This window comes from Oncorhynchus mykiss, chromosome 25, assembly GCF_013265735.2.
Source record: "Oncorhynchus mykiss isolate Arlee chromosome 25, USDA_OmykA_1.1, whole genome shotgun sequence".
NCBI lineage: Eukaryota > Metazoa > Chordata > Actinopteri > Salmoniformes > Salmonidae > Oncorhynchus > Oncorhynchus mykiss.
The window spans coordinates 35,491,129-35,504,608 of record NC_048589.1 but is presented as its reverse complement, the minus strand read 5'-3'; the positions used below and the strand labels follow the sequence as shown (position 1 = coordinate 35,504,608).

Below are 13,480 nucleotides of genomic sequence, written 5' to 3'. Positions count from 1 at the left end.
TCTGTACTCTATCCAGTTACTAGCACAACAACTCTCAATACCAGCACATGGTAAATATTTACAGTCTGGGCACAGAATAAAAAAAGAAGAGAAGAGAAGAAAGAAAGAGAAGAGAAGAAAAGAGAGAGGGAGAAAGAGAAGAAAAGAGAGAGGGAGAGAGAAGAAAAGAGAGGTGGAGAAAGGGAAGAAAAGAGAGGAGGGGAGAAAGAGAAGAAAAGAGAGAGGGAGAGAGAAGAAAAGAGAGGTGGAGAAAGGGAAGAAAAGAGAGGGGGAGAAAGAGAAGAAAAGAGTAGAGGGGAGAAAGAGAAGAAGAAAGAGAGAAAAGAAAGAGAAGAAAAGAGAGGGGAGAGAAAGAGAAGAAAAGAGAGGGGGAGAAATATAAGAAAAGAGAGGAGGGAGAAAGAGAAGAAAAGAGAGGAGGGGAGAAAGAGAAGAAAAGAGAGGAGGGGAGAAAGAGAAGAAAAGAGAGGGGGAGAAAGAGAAGAAAAGAGAGGGGGAGAAAGAGAAGAAAAGAGAGGGGCAGAGAAAGAGAAGGAAAGAGAGGGGGAGAGAAAATAAGAAAAGAGAGGGGAGAAAGAGAAGAAAAGAGAGGGGCAGAGAAAGAGAAGGAAAGAGAGGGGGAGAGAAAATAAGAAAAGAGAGGGGAGAAAGAGAAGAAAAGAGAGGTGGAGAAAGGGAAGAAAAGAGAGGAGGGGAGAAAGAGAAGAAAAGAGAGGAGGGAGAGAAGAAAAGAGAGGGAGAGAGAAGAAAAGAGAGGGGGAGAAAGAGAAGAAAAGAAAAGAGAGGAGGGGAGATAGAGAAGAAAAGAGAGGAGGGGAGAAAGAGAAGAAAAGAGAGGAGGGAGAAAGAGAAGAAAAGAGAGGAGGGGAGAAAGAGAAGAAAAGAGAGGAGGGGAGAAAGAGAAGAAAAGAGAGGAGGGAGAGAAGAAAAGAGAGGGGGAGAGAAGAAAATAGAGGAGGGGAGAAAGAGAAGAAAAGAAAAGAGAGGAGGGGAGATAGAGAAGAAAAGAGAGGAGGGGAGAAAGAGAAGAAAAGAGAGGAGGGGAAAAAGAGAAGAAAAGAAAAGAGAGGAGGGGAGAAAGAGAAGAAAAGAGAGGAGGGGAGAAATAGAAGAAAAGAAAAGAGAGGAGGGGAGATAGAGAAGAAAAGAGAGGAGGGGAAAAAGAGAAGAAAAGAAAAGAGAGGAGGGGAGAAAGAGAAGAAAAGAGAGGAGGGGAGAAAGAGAAGAAAAGAGAGGAGGGGAGAAAGAGAAGAAAAGAGAGGAGGGGAGAAAGAGAAGAAAATAGAGGAGGGGAGAAAGAGAAGAAAATAGAGGAGGGGAGAAAGAGAAGAAAGGAGAGGAGGGGAGAAAGAGAAGAAAAGAGAGGAGGGGAGAAAGAGAAGAAAAGAAAAGAGAGGAGGGGAGAAAGAGAAGAAAAGAGAGGAGGGGAGAAAGAGAAGAAAAGAGAGGAGGGGAGAAAGAGAAGAAAAGAGAGGAGGGGAGAAAGAGAAGAAAAGAGAGGAGGGGAGAAATAGAAGAAAAGAGAGGAGGGGAGGAAGAGAAGAAAATAGAGGAGGGGAGAAAGAGAAGAAAAGAAAAGAGAGGAGGGGAGATAGAGAAGAAAAGAGAGGAGGGGAGAAAGAGAAGAAAAGAGAGGAGGGGAGAAAGAGAAGAAAATAGAGGAGGGGAGAAAGAGAAGAAAAGAAAAGAGAGGAGGGGAGATAGAGAAGAAAAGAGAGGAGGGGAAAAAGAGAAGAAAAGAAAAGAGAGGAGGGGAGATAGAGAAGAAAAGAGAGGAGGGGAGAAAGAGAAGAAAAGAAAAGAGAGGAGGGGAGAAAGAGAAGAAAAGAGAGGAGGGGAGAAAGAGAAGAAAAGAGAGGAGGGGAGAAAGAGAAGAAAAGAGAGGAGGGGAGAAAGAGAAGAAAATAGAGGAGGGGAGAAAGAGAAGAAAAGAGAGGAGGGGAGAAAGAGAAGAAAAGAAAAGAGAGGAGGGGAGAAAGAGAAGAAAAGAGAGGAGGGGAGAAAGAGAAGAAAAGAGAGGAGGGGAGAAAGAGAAGAAAAGAGAGGAGAGGAGAAAGAGAAGAAAAGAGAGGAGGGGAGAAAGAGAAGAAAAGAGAGGAGCGGAGAAAGAGAAGAAAAGAGAGGAGGGGAGAAAGAGAAGAAAAGAGAGGAGAGGAGAAAGAGAAGAAAAGAGAGGAGGGGAGAAAGAGAAGAAAGGAGAGGAGGGGAGAAAGAGAAGAAAAGAGAGGAGAGGAGAAAGAGAAGAAAAGAGAGGAGGGGAGAAAGAGAAGAAAAGAGAGGAGAGGAGAAAGATAAGAAAAGAGAGGAGGGGAGAAAGAGAAGAAAAGAGAGGAGAGGAGAAAGAGAAGAAAAGAGAGGAGGGGAGAAAGAGAAGAAAAGAGAGGAGAGGAGAAAGAGAAGAAAGGAGAGGAGGGGAGAAAGAGAAGAAAAGAGAGGAGAGGAGAAAGAGAAGAAAAGAGAGGAGGGGAGAAAGAGAAGAAAAGAGAGGAGAGGAGAAAGAGAAGAAAAGAGAGGAGGGGAGAAAGAGAAGAAAAGAGAGGAGGGGAGAAAGAGAAGAAAAGAGAGGAGGGGAGAAAGAGAAGAAAAGAGAGGAGAGGAGAAAGAGAAGAAAAGAGAGGAGGGGAGAAAGAGAAGAAAAGAGAGGAGGGGAGAAAGAGAAGAAAAGAGAGGAGGGGAGAAAGAGAAGAAAAGAGAGGAGGGGAGAAAGAGAAGAAAAGAGAGGAGGGGAGAAAGAGAAGAAAAGAGAGGAGGGGAGAAAGAGAAGAAAGGAGAGGAGGGGAGAAAGAGAAGAAAATAGAGGAGGGGAGAAAGAGAAGAAAAGAGAGGAGGGGAGAAAGAGAAGAAAGGAGAGGAGGGGAGAAAGAGAAGAAAAGAGAGGAGAGGAGAAAGAAGAAATTAAGGAGAGGAAAATAACAGATCAGTGCGCAGGTGGAATACATCTTCAGGTGTTAGCAGAGGGACAGAAGGGAGGGAGGGACAATACACTGGGTCAGGTATTAGCAGAGGGCCAGAAGGGAGAGACAATACACTGGGTCAGGTATTAGCAGAGGGCCAGAAGGGAGAGACAATACACTGGGTCAGATATTAGCAGAGGGCCAGAAGGGAGAGACAATACACTGGGTCAGGTATTAGCAGAGGGCCAGAAGGGAGAGACAATACACTGGGTCAGGTCTTAGCAGAGGGCCAGAAGGGAGAGACAATACACTGGGTCAGGTATTAGCAGAGGGCCAGAAGGGAGAGACAATACACTGGGTCAGGTATTAGCAGAGGGCCAGAAGGGATAGACAATACACTGGGTCAGATATTAGCAGAGGGCCAGGAGGGAGAGACAATACACTGGGTCAGGTCTTAGCAGAGGGCCAGGGGGGAGAGACAATACACTGGGTCAGGTAATAGCAGAGGGCCAGGAGGGAGAGACAATACACTGGGCCAGGTCTTAGCAGAAGGCCAGAAGGGAGAGACAATACACTGGGTCAGGTATTAGCAGAGGGCCAGAAGGGAGAGACAATACACTGGGTCAGGTATTAGCAGAGGGCCAGAAGGGAGAGACAATACACTGGGTCAGGTAATAGCAGAGGGCCAGAAGGGAGAGACAATACACTGGGTCAGGTATTAGCAGAGGGCCAGAAGGGAGAGACAATACACTGGGTCAGGTATTAGCAGAGGGCCAGAAGGGAGAGACAATACACTGGGTCAGATATTAGCAGAGGGCCAGAAGGGAGAGACAATACACTGGGTCAGGTATTAGCAGAGGGCCAGAAGGGAGAGACAATACACTGGGTCAGGTCTTAGCAGAGGGCCAGAAGGGAGAGACAATACACTGGGTCAGGTATTAGCAGAGGGCCAGAAGGGAGAGACAATACACTGGGTCAGGTATTAGCAGAGGGCCAGAAGGGATAGACAATACACTGGGTCAGATATTAGCAGAGGGCCAGGAGGGAGAGACAATACACTGGGTCAGGTCTTAGCAGAGGGCCAGGGGGGAGAGACAATACACTGGGTCAGGTAATAGCAGAGGGCCAGGAGGGAGAGACAATACACTGGGCCAGGTCTTAGCAGAAGGCCAGAAGGGAGAGACAATACACTGGGTCAGGTATTAGCAGAGGGCCAGAAGGGAGAGACAATACACTGGGTCAGGTATTAGCAGAGGGCCAGAAGGGAGAGACAATACACTGGGTCAGGTAATAGCAGAGGGCCAGGAGGGAGAGACAATACACTGGGTCAGGTAATAGCAGAGGGCCAGGAGGGAGAGACAATACACTGGGTCAGGTCTTAGCAGAGGGCCAGAAGGGAGAGACAAAACACTGGGTCAGGTATTAGCAGAGGGCCAGAAGGGAGAGACAATACACTGGGTCAGGTAATAGCAGAGGGCCAGGAGGGAGAGACAATACACTGGGTCAGGTATTAGCAGAGGGCCAGGAGGGAGAGACAATACACTGGGTCAGGTAATAGCAGAGGGCCAGGAGGGAGAGACAATACACTGGGTCAGTTAGAGTACTGAGGTGGTAGAGAACTGAGGTGGTAGGATACTGGGGTGGTAGAGTACTGGGTCAGGTAGAGTACTGGGGTGGTAGAGAACTGAGGTGGTAGGATACTGGGGTATTAGAGTACTGGGTCAGGTAGAGTACTGGGGTGGTAGAGTACTGGGGTGGTAGAGTACTGAGGTGGTAGAGTACTCTGGGGGGGTAGAGTACTGAGGTGGTAGAGTACTGGGGTGGTACTTGCTCTGCTGTACCATGGCTGCATGGGTTTAGGTTATGACCCCTAAAATCCACAATACCTCAATGGGGCTACAGTACATTGGGTTAGGTTACAATCCCCAAAATTCACAACACCTCAATGGGGCTACAGTAACACAGAAGAGCTATAGTTGTCCTTGTCCCAGATACTGAAGCTCCCAACATCCTTACCCTACCCTCCCCATTCTTAGCCTCACCCTTATCCTCACCCTTACCCTAAACCATGCTACCACTATGTACCAAATAAGACATTTGGGGGAGAGCAATTTTTGTCAATTAGACAAAAACAATATGCATTGGATAGATATGTCTCCAGGCCCTTTAATAACTGAAGACAGAGAACAACAGCCCTCACCCTCTCTTTGTCACTCTCTCTCTCTCCCTCCCTTCATCACTCTCTCTCCCTCCCTTCATCACTCTCTCTCTCCCTCCCTTCATCACTCTCTTTCTCCCTCCCTTCGTCACTCTCTCTCTCGCTCCCTCCCTTCATCACTCTCTCTCTCCCTCCGTTCATCTCTCTCTCTCTCCCTTCGTCACTCTCTCTTTCTCTCCCTCTCTTCGTCACTCTCTCCCTCTCCATCCCTTCATCACTCTCTCTCGCTCCCTCCCTTCATCACTCTCTCTCGCTCCCTCCCTTCATCACTCTCTCTCGCTCCCTCCCTCCCTCTCTCTCCCTTCATCACTCTCTCTCTCCATCCCTCACTCCAATTCATTATAGTTTCATTTATTTCCTTACTTTCTCTCCTTTCCTCCTCTCTGCTGCGGTGAATGGAAGGTCAAGGCTTAATCTGAAAAACACAAGGAAAAAGATGAGAAGAGAGGAGGGGAAAGAGGAGGAGGAGTGCACCCCTCGAAGATTAAAGACTGTTGCCATTGTGAGGCAGTACAATGGAAGCTGTAGCTGTAGCTGGGAGTGACTGGAGGGTGAGGGGGGGCTGACCTCCCTGCTGGCCAACTGAAAGCCCGTAGGGGGGGGGGTGATTCATTGGGGGAAAGAGAGAGGGTGGTGGAAGCGGGTAATGCAGTACTGTACAGTACAGTACAGTTATGTCCGAGGAGACTCAGAAGACCATTTTTTGTATTATACTTTAACCTGCAATGAAAAATCAGTCCCCATTCTCCATCTCAAATATGTATTGTGTTGCAGTAGCACACAGTCAACAGTAGTTGGCAGTGCATGTTAACCTAGACGTAGGATACATGATCCTATTGGAGAGAAGGATGCTTTCCTGCACCAGCAAATTCACATACATAGCTGGACGTTTCCACAGCCCAAGTTCAACTAAACATGAATGACCTTCCCTCACTCAACCATGACTCGTCTCAATGTTTATCTTGTGGTTTTATCCTTAGACTCTTTTCAGTATTTACCGACAGTAGTGGTTTTCTAAATGTTCATGGCAGTACACTGCACCTTCAGCCCCTTTTCACCCTGTGTGACGGGCACACTCACAGACCAGCCCTACGGGCACACTCACAGACCAGCCCTACGGGCACACTCACAGACCAGCCCTACGGGCACACTCACAGACCAGCCCTACGGGCACACTCACAGACCAGCCCTACGGGCACACTCACAGACCAGCCCTACGGGCACACTCACAGACCAGCCCTACGTGCACACTCACAGACCAGCCCTACGTGCACACTCACAGACCAGCCCTACGGGCACACTCACAGACCAGCCCTACATGCACACTCACAGACCAGCCCTACGGGCACACTCACAGACCAGCCCTACGGGCACACTCACAGACCAGCCCTACGGGCACACTCACAGACCAGCCCTACGGGCACACTCACAGACCAGCCCTACGGGCACACTCACAGACCAGCCCTACGGGCACACTCACAGACCAGCCCTAGGGGCACACTCACAGACCTGCACACTCACAGACCAGCCCTACATGCACACTCACAGACCAGCCCTACGGGCACACTCACAGACCAGCCCTACATGCACACTCACAGACCAGCCCTACGGGCACACTCACAGACCAGCCCTACGGGCACACTCACAGACCAGCCCTACGGGCACACTCACAGACCAGCCCTACATGCACACTCACAGACCAGCCCTACGGGCACACTCACAGACCAGCCCTACGGGCACACTCACAGACCAGCCCTACGGGCACACTCACAGACCAGCCCTACGGGCACACTCACAGACCAGCCCTACATGCACACTCACAGACCAGCCCTACATGCACACTCACAGACCAGCCCTACGGGCACACTCACAGACCAGTCCTACATGCACACTCAAGGACCAGCCCTACGTGCACACTCACAGACCAGCCCTACGGGCACACTCACAGACCAGCCCTACATGCACACTCACAGACCAGCCCTACATGCACACTCACAGACCAGCCCTACATGCACACTCACAGACCAGCCCTACGGGCACACTCACCTACCAGCCTTACATGCACACTCACAGACCAGCCCTACGTGTAAACTCACAGAACAGCCCTACATGCACACTCACAGACCAGCCCTACGTGTAAACTCACAGACCAGCCCTACATGCACACTCACAGACCAGCCCTACGTGTAAACTCACAGACCAGCCCTACGTGTAAACTCACAGACCAGCCCTACATGCACACTCACAGACCAGCCCTACATGTAAACTCACAGACCAGCCCTACGTGTAAACTCACAGACCAGCCCTACATGCACACTCACAGACCAGCCCTACGGGCACACTCACAGACCAGCCCTACGGGCACACTCACAGACCAGCCCTACATGCACACTCACCTACCAGCCCTACATGCACACTCACAGACCAGCCCTACGTGTACACTCACAGACCAGCCCTACGGGCAGACTCACAGACCAGCCCTACGGGCACACTCACAGACCAGCCCTACATGCACACTCACAGACCAGCCCTACGGGCACACTCACAGACCAGCCCTACGGGCACACTCACAGACCAGCCCTACGGGCACACTCACAGACCAGCCCTACGGGCACACTCACAGACCAGCCCTACGGGCACACTCACAGACCAGCCCTACGGGCACACTCACAGACCAGCCCTACGGGCACACTCACAGACCAGCCCTACGGGCACACTCACAGACCAGCCCTAGGGGCACACTCACAGACCTGCACACTCACAGACCAGCCCTACATGCACACTCACAGACCAGCCCTACGGGCACACTCACAGACCAGCCCTACATGCACACTCACAGACCAGCCCTACGGGCACACTCACAGACCAGCCCTACGGGCACACTCACAGACCAGCCCTACGGGCACACTCACAGACCAGCCCTACGGGCACACTCACAGACCAGCCCTACGGGCACACTCACAGACCAGCCCTACGGGCACACTCACAGACCAGCCCTACGGGCACACTCACAGACCAGCCCTACATGCACACTCACAGACCAGCCCTACATGCACACTCACAGACCAGCCCTACGGGCACACTCACAGACCAGTCCTACATGCACACTCAAGGACCAGCCCTACGTGCACACTCACAGACCAGCCCTACGGGCACACTCACAGACCAGCCCTACATGCACACTCACAGACCAGCCCTACATGCACACTCACAGACCAGCCCTACATGCACACTCACAGACCAGCCCTACGTGTAAACTCACAGACCAGACCTACGTGCACACTCACAGACCAGCCCTACGTGCACACTCACAGACCAGACCTACGTGCACACTCACAGACCAGACCTACGTGCACACTCACAGACCAGTCCTATTGAGCGAATGATTCTCTGACAGCTTTTCTCTGTAACACCACACTGATTCTACACTGAGTGTGCAGGTAGGGCTGGTCTGTGAGTGTGCACGTAGGGCTGGTCTGTGTGTGTGCACGTAGGGTTGGTCTGTTATTGGGGACGTAGGGCTGGTCTGTGAGTGTGCATGCAGGGCTGGTCTGTGAGTGGTTCATGAGGAGTGACAGAAGAGCTGTCCCTCATTCAGCAGCACATAGGCCTCCTCACCCCTCCTCCCTCTCCTTTCTCTCTCTCTCTCCTCCCCTCCTCCCTCTCCCTTCTCTCTCTCTCCTCCCCTCCCTCCTCTCTCTTTCCTCCCCTCCTCCCTCTCCCTTCTACAAATACACTTACCACCCCATTTTTAGCCAACCATGTTGGAATTTTCAGCATATTCTCAGGAAAGCAGTGCAAGAGGGGGTGGGTGGGTGTAAGGGTCGATCCATTGCCAAAAATAGACCGATTTTCCCCACAAGAGGAAACAAGTAGTGCCCTGCAGTTAACTCTCCAGTACATTAAGATCTGCTTCCCCACAAGACCAGAGTGCTGCGCTCAATAAGAGAACATCACAAAAGAGACGTGTCTTCTGCAGTAAATCTCCTCATGAGCTACCCTTAGAAAGTCAGTCTCTGACATAGTCAACCCAAGCACAACGACTATCAGAGTAAACAGCATCCATGTACACCGCCACACCAGTACTACTCCTGACATGTTCCCAACACCACCAGTACTACTCCTGATATGTTCCCAACACCACCAGTACTACTTCTGATATGTTCCCAACACCACCAGTACTACTCCTGATATGTTCCCAACACCACCAGTACTACTCCTGATATGTTCCCAACACCACCAGTACTACTCCTGATATGTTACCAACACCACCAGTACTACTCCTGATATGTTCCCAACACCACCAGTACTACTCCTGATATGTTCCCAACACCACCAGTACTACTCCTGATATGTTACCAACACCACCAGTACTACTCCTGATATGTTCCAAACACCACCAGTACTACTCCTGACATGTTCCCAACACCACCAGTACTACTCCTGATATGTTACCAACACCACCAGTACTACTCCTGATATGTTCCCAACACCACCAGTACTACTCCTGATATGTTACCAACACCACCAGTAATACTCCTGATATGTTCCCAACACCACCAGTACTACTCCTGATATGTTCCCAACACCACCAGTACTACTCCTGATATGTTACCAACACCACCAGTAATACTCCTGATATGTTCCCAACACCACCAGTACTACTCCTGATATGTTCCCAACACCACCAGTACTACTCCTGATATGTTCCAAACACCACCAGTACTACTCCTGACATGTTCCCAACACCACCAGTACTACTCCTGATATGTTACCAACACCACCAGTACTACTCCTGATATGTTCCAAACACCACCAGTACTACTCCTGATATGTTACCAACACCACCAGTACTACTCCTGATATGTTACCAACACCACCAGTACTACTCCTGACATGTTCCCAACACCACCAGTACTACTCCTGATATGTTCCCAACACCACCAGTACTACTCCTGATATGTTACCAACACCACCAGTACTACTCCTGATATGTTCCAAACACCACTAGTACTACTCCTGACATGTTCCCAACACCACCAGTACTACTCCTGATATGTTACCAACACCACCAGTACTACTCCTGATATGTTCCAAACACCACCAGTACTACTACTGATATGTCCCAACACTACCAGTACTACTCCTGACATTTTCCCAACACCACCAGTACTACTTTGATATGACACTACCAGTACTACTCCTGACATGTTCCCAACACCACCAGTACTACTACTGATATGTTCCCAACACCAGTAGTACTACTCCTGACATGTTACAAACACCCCAGTACTACTCCTGATTCATGTCCAAAGGAGCTCAATACATTTCCACACATCTTCCATACTGGCTTTGTAAGAGAAGTTTAACTATATGTACATTCAAAACTGGACCTGAATGCACGCGCACGCGCGCGCACACACACGGCCAGCTGGATCACATTGACAGGAGTTGAGTTTGTGAGCTAGTGAGTTAGTGAGTAGAGGGTGTGATGAGGAGGGTGTGATGGGGAGGGTGTGATGAGGAGGGTGTACACACAAACACACACACACACACACGTAACATGCTAAAGAGGACACTAATATGCAACATAAGGTGCAAACTGTTGCACTCTTGAAAACCACATGTAGTCTGACTCACGGGTGATGGGTCGGTTTCTGCTGTTGGAGCAAAAAAAACTCTGCTAAAATAGCATGGAACGGGGAACTGCATTGTGAAATCCAAGAAGTTTCTCCATCATGGAGTCTTTCACATTCAGGGAGAGATGAGTGTGTTATGACTAGCAGTGTGTGGTGGGTTAGGACTAGCAGTGTATGGTGTTAGGACTAGCAGTGTGTGGTGGGTTAGGACTAGCAGTGTATGGTGGGTTAGGACTAGCAGTGTATGGTGTTAGGACTAGCAGTGTGTGGTGGGTTAGGACTAGCAGTGTGTGGTGTGTTAGGACTAGCAGTGTGTGGTGTGTTAGGACTAGCAGTGTATGGTGTGTTAGGATTAGCAGTGTATGGTGTGTTAGGACTAGCAGTGTATGGTGTATTAGGACTAGCAGTGTATGGTGTGTTAGGACTAGCAGTGTGTGGTGTGTTAGGACTAGCAGTGTGTGGTGTGTTAGGACTAGCAGTGTATGGTGTGTTAGGATTAGCAGTGTGTGGTGTGATATGACTAGCAGTGTGTGGTGTTAGGACTAGCAGTGTATGGTGTGTTAGGACTAGCAGTGTATGGTGTGTTAGGACTAGCAGTGTATGGTGTGTTAGGACTAGCAGTGTATGGTGTGATATGACTAGCAGTGTATGGTGTGTTAGGATTAGCAGTGTGTGGTGTGTTAGGATTAGCAGTGTGTGGTGTTTTAGGATTAGCAGTGTATGGTGTGTTAGGACTAGCAGTGTGTGGTGTGATATGACTGGCAGTGTGTGGTGTGTTAGGACTAGCAGTGTGTGGTGTTTTAGGATTAGCAGTGTATGGTGTGATATGACTAGCAGTGTGTGGTGGGTTAGGACTAGCAGTGTATGGTGTTAGGACTAGCAGTGTATGGTGTGTTAGGACTAGCAGTGTATGGTGTGTTAGGACTAGCAGTGTATGGTGTGTTAGGACTAACAGTGTATGGTGTGATATGACTAGCAGTGTGTGGTGGGTTAGGACTAGCAGTATATGGTGTTAGGGCTAGCAGTGTATGGTGTGTTAGGACTAGCAGTGTATGGTGTGTTAGGACTAGCAGTGTGTGGTGTGTTATGACTAGCAGTGTGTGTTGTGTTAGGATTAGCAGTGTGTGGTGTGTTAGGATTAGCAGTGTGTGGTGTGTTAGGATTAGCAGTGTGTGGTGTGTTAGGATTAGCAGTGTGTGGTGTGTTAGGATTAGCAGTGTGTGGTGTTTTAGGATTAGCGGTGTGTTAGGATTAGCAGTGTGTGGTGTGTTAGGATTAGCAGTGTGTGGTGTGTTAGGATAGGCAGTGTGTGGTGTGTTAGGACTAGCAGTGTGTGGTGTGGTATGACTAGCAGTGTGTGGTGTGTTAGGATTAGCAGTGTGTGGTGTGTTAGGATTAGCAGTGTGTGGTGTGTTAGGATTAGCAGTGTGTGGTGTTTTAGGATTAGCAGTGTGTGGTGTTTTAGGATTAGCAGTGTGTGGTGTGTTAGGATTAGCAGTGTGTGGTGTATTAGTATTAGCAGTGTGTGGTGTGTTAGGATTAGCAGTGTGTGGTGTGTTAGGACTAGCAGTGTGTGGTGTGTTAGGACTAGCAGTGTGTGGTGTGTTAGGACTAGCAGTGTGTGGTGTGTTAGGATTAGCAGTGTGTGGTGTGTTAGGATTAGCAGTGTGTGGTGTTTTAGGATTAGCAGTGTGTGGTGTGTTAGGATTAGCAGTGTGTGGTGTGTTAGGATTAGCAGTGTGTGGTGTGTTAGGATTAGCAGTGTGTGGTGTGTTAGGAGTAGCAGTGTGTGGTGTTTTAGGATTAGCAGTGTGTGGTGTTTTAGGATAGGCAGTGTGTGTGTTAGGATTAACAGTGTGTGGTGTGTTAGGATTAGCAGTGTGTGGTGTGTTAGGATTAGCAGTGTGTGGTGTTTTAGGATTAGCAGTGTGTGGTGTTTTAGGATTAGCAGTGTGTGGTGTTTTAGGATTAGCATTGTGTGGTGTGTTAGGACTAGCAGTGTGTGGTGTGATATGATTAGCAGTGTGTGGTGTTTTAGGATAGGCAGTGTGTGGTGTGTTAGGATTAGCAGTGTGTGGTGTGTTAGGACTAGCAGTGTGTGGTGTTTTAGGATTAGCAGTGTGTGGTGTGTTAGGATTAGCAGTGTGTGGTGTGTTAGGATTAGCAGTGTGTGGTGTGTTAGGACTAGCAGTGTGTGGTGTGTTAGGATTAGCAGTGTGTGGTGTGTTAGGATTAGCAGTGTGTGGTGTGTTAGGATTAGCAGTGTGTGGTGTGTTAGGATTAGCAGTGTGTGGTGTGTTAGGACTAGCAGTGTGTGGTGTGTTAGGATTAGCAGTGTGTGGTGTGTTAGGATTAGCAGTGTGTGGTGTGTTAGGATTAGCAGTGTGTGGTGTGTTAGGATTAGCAGTGTGTGGTGTGTTAGGATTAGCAGTTTTTTTATTTATATGTTATTTTACCAGGTAAATTGACTGAGAACACGTTCTCATTTACAGCAATGACCTGGGGAATAGTTACAGGGGAGAGGGATGAATGAGCCAATTGTAAACTGGGGATTATTAGGTGACCGTGGTTTGAGGGCCAGATTGGGAATTTAGCCAGGACACCGGGGGTTAACACCCCTACTCTTACGATAAGTGCCATGGGATCTTCAGTGACCACAGAGAGTCAGGACACCCGTTTTACTTCCCATCCGAAAGACGGCACCCTACACAGGGCAATCACTGCCCTGG

The 13,480-nt window shown here is 49.3% G+C and overlaps 1 pseudogene; it reads left to right on the top strand.

Moving 5' to 3' along the window:
• The first annotated feature begins 799 nt into the window (after positions 1-799).
• Positions 800-2,680, top strand: LOC118944372 (annotated as a pseudogene).
• Positions 2,681-13,480: the final 10,800 nt, after the last annotated feature.